At 37.3% G+C, this 19,602-nt stretch overlaps 1 protein-coding gene across 50 annotated transcripts in view; it reads left to right on the forward strand.

Moving 5' to 3' along the window:
* The first annotated feature begins 493 nt into the window (after positions 1-493).
* Positions 494-19,602, forward strand: part of LOC129765188 (sodium channel protein para) — a 338,936-nt gene continuing 319,827 nt past the window's right edge. For all 50 annotated transcript variants that reach the window (XM_055765192.1, XM_055765154.1, XM_055765144.1 and 47 more), the window contains exons 1-2: positions 494-871; positions 1,385-1,778. The gene's annotated coding sequence lies outside the window, so the exon portion shown is untranslated. The remainder of the gene's footprint in view (positions 872-1,384; positions 1,779-19,602) is intronic.

Here is a 19,602-nt window from a genome sequence, read left to right on the forward strand (position 1 = left end):
CTCATTTTAATGCTCGCTCTCCATCTAGGTTTTTCCTTTGCTTTTTTTTTTTAGAGAAACGAGCATGAATCTCAAAAGCTTACGGAGCATAATTCAGAACGTCAGTTCGGGAAGTTCATTCAACGGCACCAGTTCGGGTGTGTGTTAGGCGGAGTTAACCGCATTGTAGTTCTGGGCGACGGACAACGTGGACATTTTGTGGGTCTTTGAGTGTCAAGACGTGTTTGTTAATCTGATTGAATTGGCCTATTATTTTGAATGACCTCACGAGCCGTAAACGGCCTTTCGAGGTGTCCTTAGAGAAACCATAATACACCCGTGTGGTGAGTGGCTCGTGTTGGCGCACGTGGTTGCCACTGTGTGTGTTGGCCAGAGAGGGTCTCTCCAGCGAGAAAACAGAGAGAGAGAGAGAAACGGACACTCGCACGAAGAAAGGGACAGATTTTTCAGCAGGAGCAAAGGTTTCGCCGCGTTGCGGGTTGCAGTTCAAACGAGCCACGAACGAGAACGGGTCGGCTAAAAACGTTCTTACGCCATACAGGAAATCCTTTTTTGTGTGATGCAAAAGAGCAAAGAGAAGGGGGAGGAAGAAAAAAAGTCCAGTGCTGAACTGTTCCAAGTCCTTTAGATAGGGAAAAAAAGGATCTTGATCCCAGCTTTCCGCGGTTGAAAAAAGTTTGTGTGTGTGTTTGAAAACGTGTGTTAGAAGAACAGGACAAAGCGGAAAGAAAATTGATCGAGAAAATTGACTCGGAAATCAAAATCCTTCTAGTATTCTACTATCCGTGCGTGTGTGTGTGTGTAAGCAAATATTCGCCTCTCGAATTTTGCTTCAATTTTGGAAAACCAAGGGGACACAGACTATCCCCAAGTGAGTCGCTTTGCGTGTCCCATCAGCGCTTGCCAGTCAAAGGATATTTTTTTGCTGCTGCACTGCTTCTTCTTGCAGTCGTAATTTCGAGAAATAAAAAAAAAATAAATCTAATTCGCTACAGGAAGAATATTTGGATCGCCTCAGCCTGCCTGCTTTTTACTCTAGGATCTGTTTGAGTTGGTTTTTCATTGGTTGCCCGCTTTGTGAAGAGAGAGAGCCTTTGCTTTTATATAATTTTATCGAAGAAAACGGGTGCCAGGCGAGCCGAGAAACGGGGCATCAGGATACTCCGGGCAGATGGCGAAAAAATGCTTTTGTTTCAGCTGCTTGGCGGAAGGAAAATTATTGCGTGAAAATTGTGAAGAGAAAGAGCTGCCAGAAAAAAAAAACGGTCAAATCGAATAGCTGAGGGATACATGCCAGTGAATCGTTTATGTTTCTTGGGTTTCGCTTTTTCAGATGATTGCCAGCCTTGAAAAGCCCTCTTGTGTTGTTTTTTCCATTCCCCAGTTCTAGATATCCGATGCTTATTTAAAATAAAAATAGAATATTTCGCAATGTGTATAGAAATTTAATAATAAAAAAAGAGTGTGCAGCGAAAAGCTAAAGTTTATTGGAAAATCGATTTCGGAAAACACACACCAGTGTTCACTACAAGAAGTGCGTCACTTTCGTGGAATCAGGAAAGAAGAGAAGGAAGCGAGCGGAAGGAGATTCCCAGCTTTTTAGTGTGCTTAGCAATTTTCCGAATATAGAAAGTGTGAAAACCAGTAATTCTGGATACAGTGTGTGTGCATCTCTAAAGAAAAAGAAAAACCTTGTACCGTGAAACCGTGAAGTGACCAGTCCGGGTCCAGTTTTTTCTTCATTGTCATCGGAGTACGGATCAAAGCCCAAATCAATGGTAATGTGTCATCAAAGTTAGCTATTTTTCACCACTAGCCTTTACGTAAAAATCGGTAGCTTTCGAGCTTTCTGCTGTCCAAAAGCTTCGATAGCATTGATACGCTTGGAAAGCTTCGCTTGAATGTATTAACCGTGGGACCCACAATGAGCACCAAGGACCCCCTCATTTAGTGCAAAATACGCATTTCTTCTGTCGCAACTATTCTTTCCACAAAGAACATCCATTTGTTGTCTGGAAAATTATTGATTTTTCCAGATGTGAAAATTATCCTGCGAACCAACGAGCATTAGAGAACAAAAGCTTTATTTTCTCACTGTAGCCGTCACATTTCGCTCATTCTCACACGACAAAGTGCCTTTGTCTCTCACGGCAAATGATCTCTGTGCTTTACTCTTTTATCCTTCTCTCGTCTTTCTCTTGCTCTTTATTGCCATTCTGTATTGCTAGGACTTTTTTTACATAAGCTTTTGTCATCGTCTTCTAGCTTAAATTTCCTTTTTTGACACAGTAATACTGCTTTGACCAGATAATTCGTAAACTGAAAGAACATTCTCGTCTAGATGAGTACCAAAAAAAAAGGAAAGAAAAGGAAAACATACGATGTGCAGATAATACCGCTCCAAATACTGCAGAGTCGGGGGGGTCAAAATTATGAACGGGGCATGTATTTGTGTGTGTGTGTGTGTGTGCTTTGCTGTGCGTGTGCGATGAAGAAAAGGCAGACACATAAGGCTATCGATTTTCTTTGGCGCCACGAATGCTGACACTACTTGATCTCCGCATTGAGACCCCAGACCCCTCCCTTGTTCCGCACCAACCGTCCGTGCTTCGTTGTGTCCTTCGCTCACGTTGTGTGTGGCGCAGGGTATATCCCTCTCGTGATGGCACACCGCTGGAGGGATTTTTAGAAAGCGAATAGCCACCATTGCGGTAAGGTTCCGTCGCTGCGGAACCATTCTGTCTCGGGTGAAAGTTTGATTTCGTTACTTTGTGGTTTTGATTATTTTTTTCGAGTATCCTTCAAATTAATCTGTTTCTCGGATGGTGTCCACCATGAAGCATCCCAATTGAGTATTCAACATCAACGAGTTATGCTATTAATAATATTGGTGAACGTTCAATAAAACCATCATTTTTACGCAAAGTGATTTTGTGGATTCATTGCAAGAATTCTAATAAACAGTTATTGAGTTGATCCACTTATGAGGCACATAATTCTAGAAAATAAAAATACCCATGTTGCACAGAAATTTTATATCATTAAAAATTGAAAAAAATGGTGTGTTGTCACATGATGATCAACCTTGCCAAAGCAATCGAACATGTTTCTGATCAAATGTCCCACCATGCGTTATTACGCATCAAAAAGGTGGGACATTTTTAGTACCACCGTGCCCCAAAGGGTTATAAAACAAATGATCGTACTCAAAATCAATGTAATATTTGTCATATTTAACAATTTCGTTCAAATATTTCATGAGCACAGAGACAATAACATTTTTGTATCGTTTGAAATCTTATTCACCAGAGCTGCTCCGCAAGTTTTGCGGCTGGTTGTTTTTTCCTTATTTGGACGAAAACTTCAGGCAAACGAATGGTTTGTACCACCCAGAGTTAACCATTCTAACGTTTCTCTATAAGTACTGCTTCAGTTTAAAAAAAATTATAGGAGGTTGTGTTCAAGGCATTGTTGACGTAGAACTACGCTGTAGTCTAGTTTAAGTCGCTTGTTTAACGGGTGTTAAATAAAAAATGAGATTTTTTTCAATCACACATAAAAAAAATTATTTTTTTTCATCGATTTCAGTATTTTTTATTAATAACATAATGTATTTTCTTCAAAAAAATGTCAGTGAATGTTTGAGTAAGGGCCGTGGTCTGCTGTTCGACGCAACTTTGTCGCGATGCTCTCACAAGAACGTTGTATGGCACTTACGTCCATTTTCCGGATACAATTCCGGATTCTTGTAGTCAGTTGCTTCGTGTCCTTGGCCCTCCAATTGTTTTTATACACTAGGGCACTGAGTGAGCCAAAGAAATCCTCTATTAGGCGGCACTGGGGCAAGTTTGTTGGGTTACGATCTTTCGGCACGAACGGTATCTTTTTCTCCTCAAGATACGCCAGCGTCTTCTTGGCGTAATGGGAAGACGCCTTGTCCGGCCAGAAGACGTACTTCCCATCCGCGTGATGCTCGATCAGGAACGGCAGCAGGGTTTTATCGAGGCACTCTTCTCGATATATTTGATGGTTGATTGCCAGACCGCTCGGCTTAAACTAAGGCTTTGAAATGCCCCGGTCGGAAATGGCGATGTACAACATAACCTTTTTTTCAAACTTGTGCTTGAACTTGTATTTCACTTTAGGCGGTGTGGATGACTTGTCACTGGAGTAGTAATTATCATTTCCTGGAATATGCGTTTTGGACAGCGGAAAATAGCTTTCGTCGTCCAGAACGAAAGACGTCCCGCGGTATTTTTTGATCATCCACCGTCTCAATCTGCTCCTCCGTGTACTCCGGCGACCTCGTCTTCTTCCTGCAGACGATTCCTTCCATCTTGAGGGTTCGATGAATCAATACGTGGGAGCAGCCATATTTCCGACCGGCGTCACGCAGGCTGGTTGCGTCCTTGTTGTCAAACAGCTTCTTTAATGATGACTTCCTCTGCTTCGTCATTATCGTCACCGGACGACCACTTCCGACCTTCCGCTCTACGTTCAGGGAACCCAGGATACGATATACCGTACTGACAGGTACATTTTCTTCCTTCAAATGTGCCACAGTGAACTTTTTTCCTTGCTGGAAATGCGTTTCGTAGAACCGTACAATGCGTTCGCGGAGCACGTGCTGTTTCGACGCCATCTTTGCTTTGACTAAATTCAAACTAGCAAAACCAAACACGCCTACTGTTTCTAGGGAGCCCAAAGAGCAATTTTCTAGGAGAAAGAAAATTTTACGCTCTTTATTTGAGTTACTGAAAGGTATTGAAAAAATTCTCATTTTTTATTTAACACCCGTTATAACTGTGGATATTATTTCATAATGCTGCGAAAATTTACATTTACTTTCTTGGTGACTAAATAAACGAAATAAACTTTATCTGTTAATCTCCATAACCTCGAAAAGAGTAACACTCATGATGATTAAGATTAGATTTCAACCCTAGTTGAAGCAGTTTTGCGACCGGTACGCGAGCCCAAATAAATTAACAACTTAATATAACAACTTGGTATTACCCAAAAAAATTTTTGGTGCACAACATTGACACCTGCTTCTCCATAGCGTCAGTTCAATGCATTGATGAAAGAAAACAAACAATGTTAACTGCATGGAAAAGGCTGAATATTTGCCTCAGCAGAGATTCATTATCAATACCCTAGCATAAATATTTCCCTCCCGCTTTCTCCGCTCCTTGTTTATATTTATCATTACGACTGCATAATTTGCAACACCAAACAATCATATATATATATATATATATATATATATATATATATATATAAATTTCTGTCTGTCTGATTTTTATGGACTCGGAAACTACTGAACCGATCGACATTAAAATTGGTATGTAGGGGTTTTTGGGGCCGGGGAAGGTTTTCGTGATAGTTTGAGACAACTCCCGCCTCCCCTGCCCCCCCCCCGCCATACAAATAAAATTTCTGCATTACTCGAGAATTAATCAAGCAAAAGAAACCAAATTTTAAATATGGAGGTTTTAGGGTGCAAATGATTCTATGGTGGTTAGACTCTCCACCCCCCTCTCTAAGGGGGGGCTGCCATACAAAAGAAACACAAATTTCTGCATTACTCGAGAATTAATCAAGCAAATGAAGCCAAATTAGGCATATTGAGGTTTTAGGGTGCAATAAATGTTTTTATGGTGGTTAGACTCTCCACCACCCCTCTCTAAGGGGGGGCTGCCATACGAAGAAACTCAAATTTCTGCATTACTCGAGAATAAATCAAGCAAATGGAACCAAATTTTGCATGTAGACGTTTTAGGGTGCAATAAATGATTCTATGGTGGTTAGGTGGGTCAGCCATAAAACGCTGCCATAACAACTCGAGAAATCCTGAAGCAAATGAAACCAAATTTGGCATGTGGAGGTTTTAGGGTGCAATAAATGTTTTTACCGTAGTTAGACACTCCACCCTCCTCTCTAAGGGGGAGCTGCCATACAAATGAAAGACAAATTTCTGCATTATTCGAAAACTAACTAAGCAAATGGAGCTAAATTTGTCATGCGAATGTTTTAGGGGACACGAAACGTTTCCATGGAGAATAGACACTCCTCCCCTCACATAAAGTGGGGGGGGGATGGGTAACTGCCATAGAAATAAAGCATACATTTCTGCATATATATATATAAATTTTCTGCATATATATATATAAATTTCTGTCTGTCTGATTTTTATGGACTCGGAAACTACTGAACCGATCGACATTAAAATTGGTATGTAGGGGTTTTTGGGGCCGGGGAAGGTTTTCGTGATAGTTTGAGACAACTCCCGCCTCCCCTGCCCCCCCCCCGCCATACAAATAAAATTTCTGCATTACTCGAGAATTAATCAAGCAAAAGAAACCAAATTTTAAATATGGAGGTTTTAGGGTGCAAATGATTCTATGGTGGTTAGACTCTCCACCCCCCTCTCTAAGGGGGGGCTGCCATACAAAAGAAACACAAATTTCTGCATTACTCGAGAATTAATCAAGCAAATGAAGCCAAATTAGGCATATTGAGGTTTTAGGGTGCAATAAATGTTTTTATGGTGGTTAGACTCTCCACCACCCCTCTCTAAGGGGGGGCTGCCATACGAAGAAACTCAAATTTCTGCATTACTCGAGAATAAATCAAGCAAATGGAACCAAATTTTGCATGTAGACGTTTTAGGGTGCAATAAATGATTCTATGGTGGTTAGGTGGGTCAGCCATAAAACGCTGCCATAACAACTCGAGAAATCCTGAAGCAAATGAAACCAAATTTGGCATGTGGAGGTTTTAGGGTGCAATAAATGTTTTTACCGTAGTTAGACACTCCACCCTCCTCTCTAAGGGGGAGCTGCCATACAAATGAAAGACAAATTTCTGCATTATTCGAAAACTAACTAAGCAAATGGAGCTAAATTTGTCATGCGAATGTTTTAGGGGACACGAAACGTTTCCATGGAGAATAGACACTCCTCCCCTCACATAAAGTGGGGGGGGGGATGGGTAACTGCCATAGAAATAAAGCATACATTTCTGCATAATTCAAGGACTAATCAAGTAAACTGAACCAAATTTGGCATATGGAGGTTTTAGGGGTAGGAAACATTTCTAAAGTCGTTCAACACTCCTCCCACCTTTTTGAGGAGGAGGGGGTGGTTTCTGCCATAGAAATGAAACACAAGTTTCTGCGTAACTCGAGAACTAATCAAGCATAATTTGGCATGTGAGGGTTTTTGGGTATGAGAAATGTTTCTATGATTGTATGACACCCCTCCCTGCGATTGGACCCATGAACTTGCTCATAGTAAGAATACGTGAATGTTTGAAGGTATCGATAACAAAGAACAAATTTTGGGCGGGACGAAGTTTGCCGGGTCAGCTAGTCTGCAGTGATAAATAAAATCGAGGTTTTCGCGATTCTTGATTAACACAATGGATTTTTTGATCTTCGATCTCACTTCATGTGTGAATTTGCCAAATTACGTGAGTTGATACATACAGTCGCAGTATTGAGTGTACCCTAGGGTGCCAATGAAAATGGTCATCTCGAGTTTAAAAAAGTTACCCCATAAAAAATGTTCACCACCTCGAAAAAACACCCTATGCCAAATATCAGCTCAATCGGACTTAAGGGAGAGTGGCGCAAAGCGGTCAAAGTTTGAGTTTTTTGAAAATCGAAAAATCAGAAGTAAAGGAAATCGGGGTTTCCGAAAAAAATTTTTTATGGCAAATGTCTTAAAATGGCATGAAGCGTCGAGATCTAGTGTCATCTCGAAAAATTTTTTTTTGTCAAAAATCGACACACTGGGACTTAGTTTTTTTTCGGAATGCGAAACGAAAAGTATGGTTTAGGGTGATAATAAAAATAGTTATCTCGATTTTTCCTTCGGAACTTGCCACGAAATGTTGAATTGAACAATTATATACCCTATTTAAAATGTTATCTCATTCGGATTTCATTTACTGGTGTCACAAACGTTAAAATTTGAGTTTTTTTGAAAAACGAAAAATCACCGAAAATCGAGGTTTCTAAATTTTTTTTTTTATGCCAAATGTCTTAAAATTGCATTATTCGTCGAGATTTAATAACTGTAAAACTCAACGCGTCATGCAATTTTATGACTTTTGGCATCATTTTTTTTTAAAAAACCCCGATTTCCGCTGATTTTTCGATTTTCAAGAAACTCAAATTTCAACGTTTACGACACCAGCAAATGAAGTCCGAATGAGCTAATATTTTGCATAGGGTATATTATTGTGCATATCAACATTTCGTAGCAATTTCCGAATGAAAAACCGAGATAACTATTTTTATTGGCGCCCTAAACCATACATTTCGTTTCGCATGCCGAAAAAAAACTAAGTCCCAGATGTCGATTTTTGACAAAATTTTTTTTTTCGAGATGACACTAGATCTCGACGTTTCATGCAATTTTAAGATATTTGGCATCAAATTTTTTTTTCGAAAACCCCGATTTCCTTTACTCCCCCCTTCGGTGATTTTTCGATTTTCAAAAAATTCAAACTTTGACCGCTTTGCGCCGCTCTCCCTTAAGTCCGATTGAGCTGAAATTTGGCATAGGGAGTTTTTTCGAGGTGGTTAACATTTTGTATAGGACAACTTTTTGAAATTTTAAGGTCGATTTTTTCCCATACATTCATTGGCACCCTAGTGTACACACATGATTGGTTCGTTATTTTCGACTTTTTCGAGATTCAAAAGTAATTAATTGAAAACAATTTCTATTCGACATTTTTTTCTTATGAAGTGCAAAGTAAAAATGAGAAGGTGAAAATTTAAATTCACGTTTAAAAAAAGTAAAAAAAAACATCGTCAATTATGGCGTGGCAGTACAATTTTTTTACAAAACAAGTGAATTCAGTTCAGCAAAAGTTACAAATCGTGAAAACCAATAGCCTGAAGGGTCATGGCATCGATTCTGCGAGATTTCTGGTTACTGTGGACGGAATATTCTCCCAGATTTCCTTAACTGCCGTCTTAAGTCTCTCTTTGTTTCTTGGATTTTCATTTTTCTGACTTTACCGTTGGAACTAAATGCTGAGCCAAGTCCTTGATCTTGGTTTTCTCCAGTTTTTTTTCCATCCAATCCGAATACTCATTTCTGAGCTGAAGACATCTTTACGGGGTACACGACCTACCGGTGTGCACAGTTACCCCTTCAACAGCTGGAAATAGGATTCGCTTGCATCTCCCATGGCAATAGGTAGCTTAAGGGTTCTATCTGTAGATTTTGTTTTGCGTTTCGGTTCATTTTAGGCGTGTGCTATACAAATTCGAAAATATTAGATATTTTTACTGACAATTTACTCTGCGGACAGTTTCTTAATTAACATGGAACATTCTACCAAATAAACAACCGGATTTGATCATCATTCCAAATAACGACACAAATTACTATCTTCGATGAATGAGACAACTCGGCTCGTTCATTGCAAACAAACGATCACTAATGAAATCTTTATTTGCATCCCAACACTCAACGCGATGTATTAGTGTGCACTCATGGCAAAGCTCATGACAAGAAAAGTGACATTTGCTCATCCCGTTTGCCTTTGGCTACATTGCCTTCATTTTCTCTCGTCTCTCCCTCTCCATTATCCAACTGTGAGCGTTCACTCACCAAAATACCAGTTCTCCGCAGTGAACTCTCAGTGGTTTGACCAGAAGCTTGCTTGCTTCTCAGCACGGTCGAAGCTTTTCCCCTTTGGGAGGCCACCCAGAGGGGAAGAATGTTTTCATTTTTGAGTTACAGCAGCAAGTCGAGCAAGGACTTGGTTTTCAGGTTTGTGTGCGGGAAATTTTTGAGGCTCGCACATGTTCGAGTGCAGGGAGTGTGCGAAGGATGAGAAAAAGAGGAACGGTGAGAGCGTTGTCGAGAGAAAACTTAGGTTAGTGCGATGGTGTCATAATCGCTCGACGAGAAGCTCTGCGTCAGTTTGACGTTTGTGTTGGTGTGTTTCACCGCGGTGGGCGCTGTTGAGGGCTGTTGATGATTTGGTGAGAAGAAGGAAAATTTTTGCTGTTGATGAAGTTTTCCGAGAAATATACTTTTCCCGTGTGTTTCTATATCGGAGTCCATTTGAAACCCGTTGTTCATGAAAGGATTAATGGAAACTTATCGGATTTTTCGAACACAATACTCCTTGCTTTCGTTTTGAAGAAGGGTTTCGTGATCCATGACAAAGGTTTCACCATTACTTTGGTATATTTTTTGTTAATCAAAGTGTCATGGAGTAATAAGATTTTTGACTGTTTCATAGGTATGGAAAAATAAATACTATGGTTTAGTATTGTTCATAGCTTACAGATTGAAGTTGTGTTTCAATCTAACAACCAAAAAGGTCAGCCTTGAGTTGTTTCATGCTTCCATATTGCTTGTCATTTGCGTACTTTTCGAGTATATGTGGTCTTTAACACGTTAAGTCCCGCATCGGACCCAATGTGACTAAAAAAGAAAGAAGATAAAAAGTATAAAGTTCTGTTTGCGGATGTGTTACAAAATGTTACTACTTTCGAGTCGAATTTTCGACTATTTTCTTTTTATACAATAAATGAGGGGTTTAGAATGAAAGGGGTGTAAGTGACTTGATCGATTTCTCTTCATCAACGTTTTCTTTCGTGAATAACACAGCGCACAAAAACGTTCCAATTTGATTTTGCTATAGAAACCGATAATTGAGGCTCTGATCTATCGTCCACATTGTCAAATAAACTTTACCATCTATGTTAAATTATGAACAAAAGAGAAAGTCGATGGAGAGAAATCGATCAAGTCATTATGAGACTTGCAAATATCTTCGGGAGTTGGGATCGACACATATATTAGGTAAGCGCTCTCGATTCTGGTTGAATTGAAAAAAAGGCAGCAAGAACAGTGTGGATGCTATGGATGCTAAACAATCCATGATCTGTCTATTATACTCTTGGACTTGCGTTATGAATGTTTGCTTAAAATGGCACTTCATTCGTTTTTTGTTTTGTTCCAAAAATACAGTGCGAGAAATTCCTATAAGCGCACATGTATATTTTGACTGTAAGATTAACTAGATATATATTTTCAAAATATTTTCATGGGATTTAAATGACCTTCAAAAATCAAGTTTATCTTGCCAAGAAAAGTCCCAATCCTATTCTCAACAGTTATTCAGAATGAGAAAAACGTGTTTTCAAGGTAGAAATTCTTATAAGCGCACATCAGACTTTATTCTCAAAGAACGATTTATACATGAAAATGACAGCATTCAATATTTGGTTGGTTTACCATTTTTCAGAATAGTTTTATAGACACGGTTTGGCATTGACTCAATCAGATTATCCAACATTTCATGTGGAATTTTATTCCACTCGTCCCTTACACATTTCTCCAACTCACGTCTACTACTGTAGACTCGCCTTGCCAGGATTCCCCAGAGATTCTCGATGGGATTGAGATCCGGGCTACGAGCTGGCCAGTCCATAACCTGAATGTTTCTTTCGGAAAACCATGACAATGATTTCTTGCTTACGTGAATGGCAGCATTGCACATCTCGGTCTTAACCAAATAAATCATGTAAAAAATTTCCAAAAATATTATCTAGACCTATTATTTACTAACATCACCGACGACTTTTGTGTGAATGAGTCCATGACTCCTCTTTGGAAAAATTAAAAATTTCACACAGCAATTGAATACTCAATCTTTATACATAATAGACAATTGCCCATCGACTGGGAGTATGAAGAAGTACCGGAATATAACAAGACGAACTTTGAAGCAATCAAATGTAGCCTAAAAGCCATAGAATGGCAAACTTTATTAAACAGCGAACGAGATGTCAACTTAACTGTACATATTCTTCACGAAATTCTGAATAACATAATATCAGAATTTGTGCCGAAGAAAAGAAGACGAAGAAATTCAACCAGCAAATATCCTATTTGGTTTAACGTTCAAATAAGAAATCTAAAGAATAAAAAACAAAAAGCACATAAAAAAAACAAAATAGACAAAAGTCATCAAAATTTGCTTGAATATCAAAATATTATAAATTTCCCAAGAATTAAATTTTGCAATTAAAAGTGCACACGAAGAGTACAATAGAAAGGTCGAAACTGAAGTCAAATCATGCCCGAAGAAATTCTTTAATTACGTAAAGTCTAAGCTCAAAAGCAATAACTTCCCATCGCAGATGCATCTCGATGAGGATGTGAGGAATTCTTCGAACGAAATTTGTAATCTCTTTTTGCATATTTCTTTCAGGAAGTATATACCACATTTTCCGAAGAAAATCGCGATCGGAACTACTTTTCATTTTTACCGGATTATCCAAATGACATATCGGTGAACTATCTTTCACAACAGGAAATATGCCATGCACTAAAAAAATTAGACGGAACAAAAGGACCAGGACCTGACGGAATAGCACCTATATTCTTAAGAACCTGGCTGAGGGACTCACCCTTCCCTTACATTGCATTTTCAATATGTCACTACAAACTGGAATATTCCCAGAAAAATGGAAACAATCTTTTTTGGTACCTATCTTTAAATCAGGCGCTAAATCTGACGTACGTAATTATCGTGGAATTGCCATTATCTCTTGCATTCCTAAACTGTTCGAAGCAATAGTCAACGAAAAAGTCTTCCAACAAGTAAAGAATAGAATTACGTGTATGCAACATGGCTTCTTCAAAGGCCGTTCAACTGCAACTAATCTGTTGGCTTTTGTGACTTTTATTTTGAATGCAATGGAAAATGGCAAACACGTAGAAACTCTTTACACTGACTTCAGTAAAGCATTTGACCGCATCGACATTCCATTACTACTCTTCAAATTGCAGAAAATAGGAATGGAACAAAGACTCTTAAACTGGATCAATTCTTATCTAACAAACCGTGAACAAATTGTTCATTTTCAAAATTCTCTTTCAAATCCAGTAAAAGTCACATCGGGAGTCCCACAAGGCTCTCATCTTGGTCCTCTTCTTTTCATTCTGTACCTTAATGACATCTCCTTCGTTCTCAAGCGTATCAATGTACTTGTGTATGCCGACGACATGAAGCTTTTCGCGGAAATTGGAAAAGAAAACAACATCGAAGCATTTCGAAACGAAATACATGTATTCCATACTTGGTGTGATAAAAATCTACTAACACTGAATGTGAAAAAGTGCAACTCTATAACATTTAGCAGAAAAAAACATGTACCAAATATTGTAATATGTCTTGGAAATCAAAATGTAGAAAAATGTGAAATAGTTGGAGATCTAGGCGTCGTCCTGGACTGTAAACTCACATTCATAGAACACTACAACTCTGTAATAAATAAGGCGAATAGTGTGTTAAGTTTTGTCAAACGCTTCTCACATAACTTCCAGGACCCATACACAATAAAGCTTTTATATATTACATATGTAAGGCCTATTCTGGAATACTGTTACATCGTTTGGAACCCGTATATGGTCGTACATGAAGAACGCATTGAATCAGTCCAGAAACAGTTTCTTCTATTTGCACTTCGTAAACTCAACTGGACCTCATTTCCACTTCCTTCATATGAAGCACGTTGCATGCTCATAAACATCCAAACACTAAAAGAACGCCGTGAATTTGCAATGCTTTCTTTTGTTAATGACCTAATTTCGCAACGAGTACAGTCAGCTGAATTACTAGAAAAACAAAATTTCTATGTACCTGGGCGTCAACTAAGAACGCGAAATTTGTTTCTAACCAAAACATCTAGAACAAATTATGCAAATAACGCCCCTATCAATCGCATGATGCGTATATACAACCAGCACTGCGAAATAATTGACACAACAATGAATAAAAAATAGCTAAAAAGAAACATGTACCGCAAAAATAATATTTAACCTAAGAAAACATTGTAACATTAGTGTATAAGTGTGTAGTCTAAATTTGTTTGACGAAATGAATAAATAAATAAATAAAATATCCTGCTGGAAGATGAAGTTGTCGTCCATAATGTCTTCTGTAAATGGCACCAAAACACTGTCCAGTAGCTCTACATAGTTGTCGGAGTTCATCCTTGTCGAAACAGTGGCGATAGGAGTCTTCCCTTTTCTTCAAAACGCAGCCCACACCATGAGACTTCCACCACCAAAATTCCTGCTCAACTTCACTTCGGGATTTTTTCGAAGATCATGCCAATAATACGCGCAGCAGTCGGGACCATCAAGATTGAACTTTTTCTCGTCGGAAAAGATCACTTCATTCCACTCTGCCTTCCAATCTATGTGCTGTTTAGCGAAATCCAATCTTGCTTTAATGTGCCTTGGGGTGAGGTTTGGTTTCTTTGCCTTCTTCGTGTAAACCAGATGTCCAGATCCTCGCAAAATTTGGGAAACACGTCGTTTGGATATGGGAAGGTCCAGTTCTTGCTTTATTTCCGAAGCATTAAATTTCCCAGTCTCTGAATGATACGGTTCCGGTCGCGGTTTGAAATTTTGCAGTTACCTTTATTCTTCCTTCTGATGCCATATTTTGGGCCCTTCTTGAAAAAAAATTCGGACCACTGTTTCTCCTCTATCCTCTTTGCTATCTCCCGGTTGCTTAAACCAATATCCTTCAATTCGGTTATTAATCTCCGCTCAGTTTCGTCCAAGAACTTTCCTTTCGGCATCGTGTTTCAAATTCAATTGCGCTACTTCACTGCTTAGCTGATTGTGGTTAACTCGTTCTCACGTTACAACCTTACCAGGATGTGTTGAAAAATGGCCAAGATGTTTACATATTGGTGGGAAAATATTTAAAATGCCAGTTGCGCTTAGGAGAATTTCGCACCATAATTTTAAAAATGTTTTTGTAAAAAAATATGTTTGCACCAATGATGACTTAAACAACAAAGTTAGTACACATTTAGTCATTAGGAAATCACTACGTAAAAAAGGAATGATTTTATCTACTATATATCTAGAATTTTCAGAAAACCCAGGTGCGCTTATAGGATTTTCCCCCACTGTATTGATGTGTTCTAACATTATTCACTTCCGACTATTTGGTGCTTTCCTGCTCTGATAAATCGCACTAACCAGAGAATTATTTATGTTACTTTCCTCATCGCTTCCAAATAATGTCACACTTTTGAACACAAATGTATGCTATATGTTTCTAGAAGAGCACAATTTGAGCAACACGCAAAAGCAATTAAATTCGCTTTCGATTATAAACTTTTTTATGCTTGCGTGGCAGTCATCATGAGGGAATGGGTCAAACAAATCACGTAAAGCTACGGACCGGTAGAGCAACCGATAATTTGTTACTGGAATCAACGACTTTCACAACCGTTGCATGCGTTTTGACACATGTTTTCACCATTTCAACCTGGTGTTCCAGTGTATGGAGAAGTATATCAACCGATGTTTAGTGAAAGTTTTTGCGTTATAACCCTTTTTGACTAACGTTATGTTCATGAAGTTTATGTTTATGGATTTGAATGAGTTTCATAATTTCCGTTTAACGTGGTATGACGCCGTATGTCACTTCAAGAGAAATTTGGGAATGTATTTTATCACCGAACACTGGGCTTCATACAATACATTTACCAACTCAATGAACGGAGAGTATATTACCTAGATTCGGTTGAAACTTACATTCAAATTTAATATTGACCCTTTCATTACGAGGCGTCATGACTAGTGTGGCAAATCGGGGCTAAAGAATTGAGTAGTTGCAACAATTGGATCAATTCTATTATTGTTCCGAAATTGTCAAACCGATTGAATTGTCAAACCGAAATACACCAGGATCAATTCATCCTCACGGATTATATATTGAGGATAATTTTTTTGCATTTCGAGTACTGAACTAGCCAACTGTTCTGTGAAATTAAATTACCTTGTTAGAGGATTTGAGAGAATGGTAACATAAGTTGATTTAGATTTAACTATAGGATCTTCTTTTAGTCAATATTCCAACGGCACGTTCAGATGCTTCAACACGCCGTGGATGAGAGAGATTCTCGGCGATCGAAGAAAAGGGTATGTTGCGACGAAGAACAAACTAAAACTTTTTTACCCTTTCACGCACATACATTTTATTAGGTTAAATTAAATTATACGATACATTAGACTTTCTACGGCCCATGTTGTACGCTGCCGGAGGCTCAACCGAGACTGAACTCACGACTAATCATGATCGACTGATCAGTGCCGAAACACCTTATAGTTCAGCGGACAATTGTGTTGGTTCTCATTGTGTCATTGTGTGTTATTTTCATTGCGGGTACAATCACTTTTGTTCGAATTTTTTGGTACACAACTTGTGAGGACGATATACATTTGAGTCACAACAGGATATATCAGACGAATTTCATACCAACTCGTCTTGGGAGTTGGCAGCACCATCTCAGATAGTAGTGAAACGTCGTAGGAATGACATGGGTCATTTAAGCAACTTTGCATGCTTGAAATATTCGAAAAAAAATTAAACTACTTTTTGGAAACGGCCAAAATTGTTTTCTTAATTTTTTACAAAAATTTATAACTTGAAAACTATGAACTATGACATAAAAAATTCTTGTCAAGGGATGAAATGTAGGAAATGATTAAAATTTTCACAAAAAAATACCAAACATTTTTTGGGAAAAAAATTCGCTGAAAAAAAGTTATTTAAAAAATTTAAATTCATTTTTCTCAAAAAAGTTTTTTTTTAATTCTCAAATATATATATATATATATATATATATATATATATATATATATATATATATATATATTTATATATATATATATATATATATATATATATGAATAGCCCTTACAATTTCCAACAAGTCGTCCATACATTGGAAGATGGGCACTTTTACAGAGAAAAAGTTTTTCTAACAACAACTTTTTCATGTTTTCTTTGAAAAAATACAGCCAATCCTAATTTTGTGCAAAGTTAAGATAGCGATATAGTGTATTCAACAAAGTTTTAGATCTTACTAAAACATGAACATTTGTCGAAGACATCAACTTTCTATCCCTTATAATTTCTGGAATATAAGTTATTTTTGTATGAAGACTCCTGAAAAAAATAATGTTCTGCTCGTAACATTTTTGTGTGCAAATTCTCACGTTTGACATGTTTCTATATAGAAAAAAGTTAGCGGAGCATGTAGATTGCCATAATTTATACATAAAAATGTTACGAATTGAACATTAATAGTATTTTTTCGAAGAAAAACATGAAAAAATTGTTTTTTCGAAATACTTTTTCCATGTAAATTTGCCCATCTTTCGATGTATGGGTGTCTTGTTGGAAATTTTAAGGGCTATTTATATGTTTTTTCAGAGTTTTAAAAACACGTGTTGTCGAGAAAAATGAATTTTAAGTTTCAAAATATTGTTGTTTTTCAATGGAATTTTTTTCCGAAAAAATGTTTGACAATTTTTAATGAAAACTCATATAATTTCCTACATTTCATTATCCGACCAGCTTTTGGTAGATTTTATAGTTTTTAAATTTTAAAGTAAATTTAATTTTTATTTTAAATTTACAAACAAAAATTTTACGAGCAAAACATTATTTTCTTCAGGAGTCTTCATACGAAAATGACGAAAATGTTCCAAACACTATAAAATATAGAAAGATGATGTCTTCGACAATAGTTCATGTTTTAAAAAGATCTAAAACTTTGTCGAATACACTATATCTCTATCTTGACTTTAAGCAAAATTAGGATTAGTTGTATTTTTTTTCAAAGAAAACATGGCAAGTTGTTGTTAGAAAATACTTTTCCATGTGAAAGTGCCCATCTTCCGATGTATGGACGACTTGTTGGAAATTGTAAGGGCTGTTCATATATATATTTCTGAGAATTTAAAAAAATATGTTTTTTAGAAAAATGAATTTGAATTTTAAAATAACTTTTTTTTTCAGCGAAATTTTTTCCCAAAAAATGTTTGGTATTTTTTTGTGGAAATTTAAATAATTTATTACATTTCATGTCTTGACAAGAATTTTGTACGTATCATAGTTTTGAAGTTATAAATTAGTAAAAAATTAAGAAAAATAATTTGGCTTTTTTCAAAAAGTAGTCCCATATACAAGAATCCAGATTAAGTTTCTAGATATATATTGAGGACAAATATACCATTCCTGACTCCAGAGAGATTTAGAGATTTAATTCCTTATATTTGAAATATACAGAATACAGAAAAAGTGATAAATTATATTTCTTCCAAAAAATTCGCCAGAAAATTAAAACACTGTTAATTGTTGTTTAGTTTATTATTATTTATGTTAAATCAAAGCCAATTCATGCGTTTTTTTTTAAAAAAAAGAAAAAAAAATCTCTTGTATTTGAGACATGATGTTTTAGATTTAGTGTGACCACCTTTGCCTTTAATAACTGCTCGGTATTCTCGTGGCATTGATTCAAACAGGTTAACAGTAATTTCCGGGGTGATTTTATCCCATTCAGTTGAGATTCCTAGAGGAACTTTGCCGTCTCAACGTAATATTACTTACATCATTTTCATTAGAACTTAGTTGAGATTTCTATGCCAAATTACACGCCTTGAATACATTCTGAGTGGCAAGTTTTAGCATCGAACCCGAACCCCCTAACCTCCCCTACCACTCGACCACGGAGGCACAGTTGGGATTACCTGCCGCAATTGCTGGATGCTTGTTGGTTTTTGCTCCTGAAGGTTAATTCTCAAAATTGACCAGAAAAGCTCGATCGGTTTCAGGCCGGGAGACTGTGCACATCTTGATACCCTTTTCCTTGACCCACTTCGAAACTAGTTTTGAGGTGTGCTTCGGATCTCCGTCTCGTTGGAACGTATATGTGCGTCCCAACTTTAGCTTTTGTGCATACGCTGATAGTTTCCGCTTCAAAATGTCCAAATAAACCTCCTTGGTCGTGATTCATCGATGGGGAACTCAAGTTCTCCAACGCCGGATGTAGCCACAGATCCCCACACCATGACTCTACCTGCAGAAAAAAAAACAAAGTCATGCTCAGGTGGTTGAAAAATCAATGTTGGTAAAGTAACTCACCACCACCATGCTTGACTATAGGCCACAAACACTCTTTTTTCAAATTTTTACTGGTTCTTGTGACACCATCAGACCCAAATAGCATTACTTTCGTCTCGTCATAAGGAGTGTTTCGAAAAGTAGTCTTAAACTTTCAAACATCAAAATAAAACTGAAAACGTTCAGAAAGTGTTTACAATTAGTGAATTTTATTAAAGAATATTAAGTTAACATAACAATGAAATAAAACAATCAGGCTTATTGTTGATTTCTAAAAAATGATCGAACCTTAGATTTAACTCCACTCATCAAATTCTGCACAGTAGTCTTTGTGCACTTTCTGGACGCTGCATACCAATTCCTGTTGAACTCTGACATATTTTTTGACACTGTACCGTTTTGTCTCATATTCCGAACACTTCATTTTTAAATATAAATTTACTAAACTTTTATGTTATAAATAATTGAATAATGAAAACACAGACATTATTCTAGGTATAGGCTTCATTTTGACATCATTTACAGGTATCAATACAGCCTATAATTTATAATAATAGACATTTGCAAAAAACTGACATTCAAAACCAATGATGAAATGTTTGCGTTGGAAAATTCCGTAAA

The sequence above is a fragment of the Toxorhynchites rutilus genome, chromosome 2, assembly GCF_029784135.1.
Source record: "Toxorhynchites rutilus septentrionalis strain SRP chromosome 2, ASM2978413v1, whole genome shotgun sequence".
Lineage (NCBI taxonomy): Eukaryota > Metazoa > Arthropoda > Insecta > Diptera > Culicidae > Toxorhynchites > Toxorhynchites rutilus.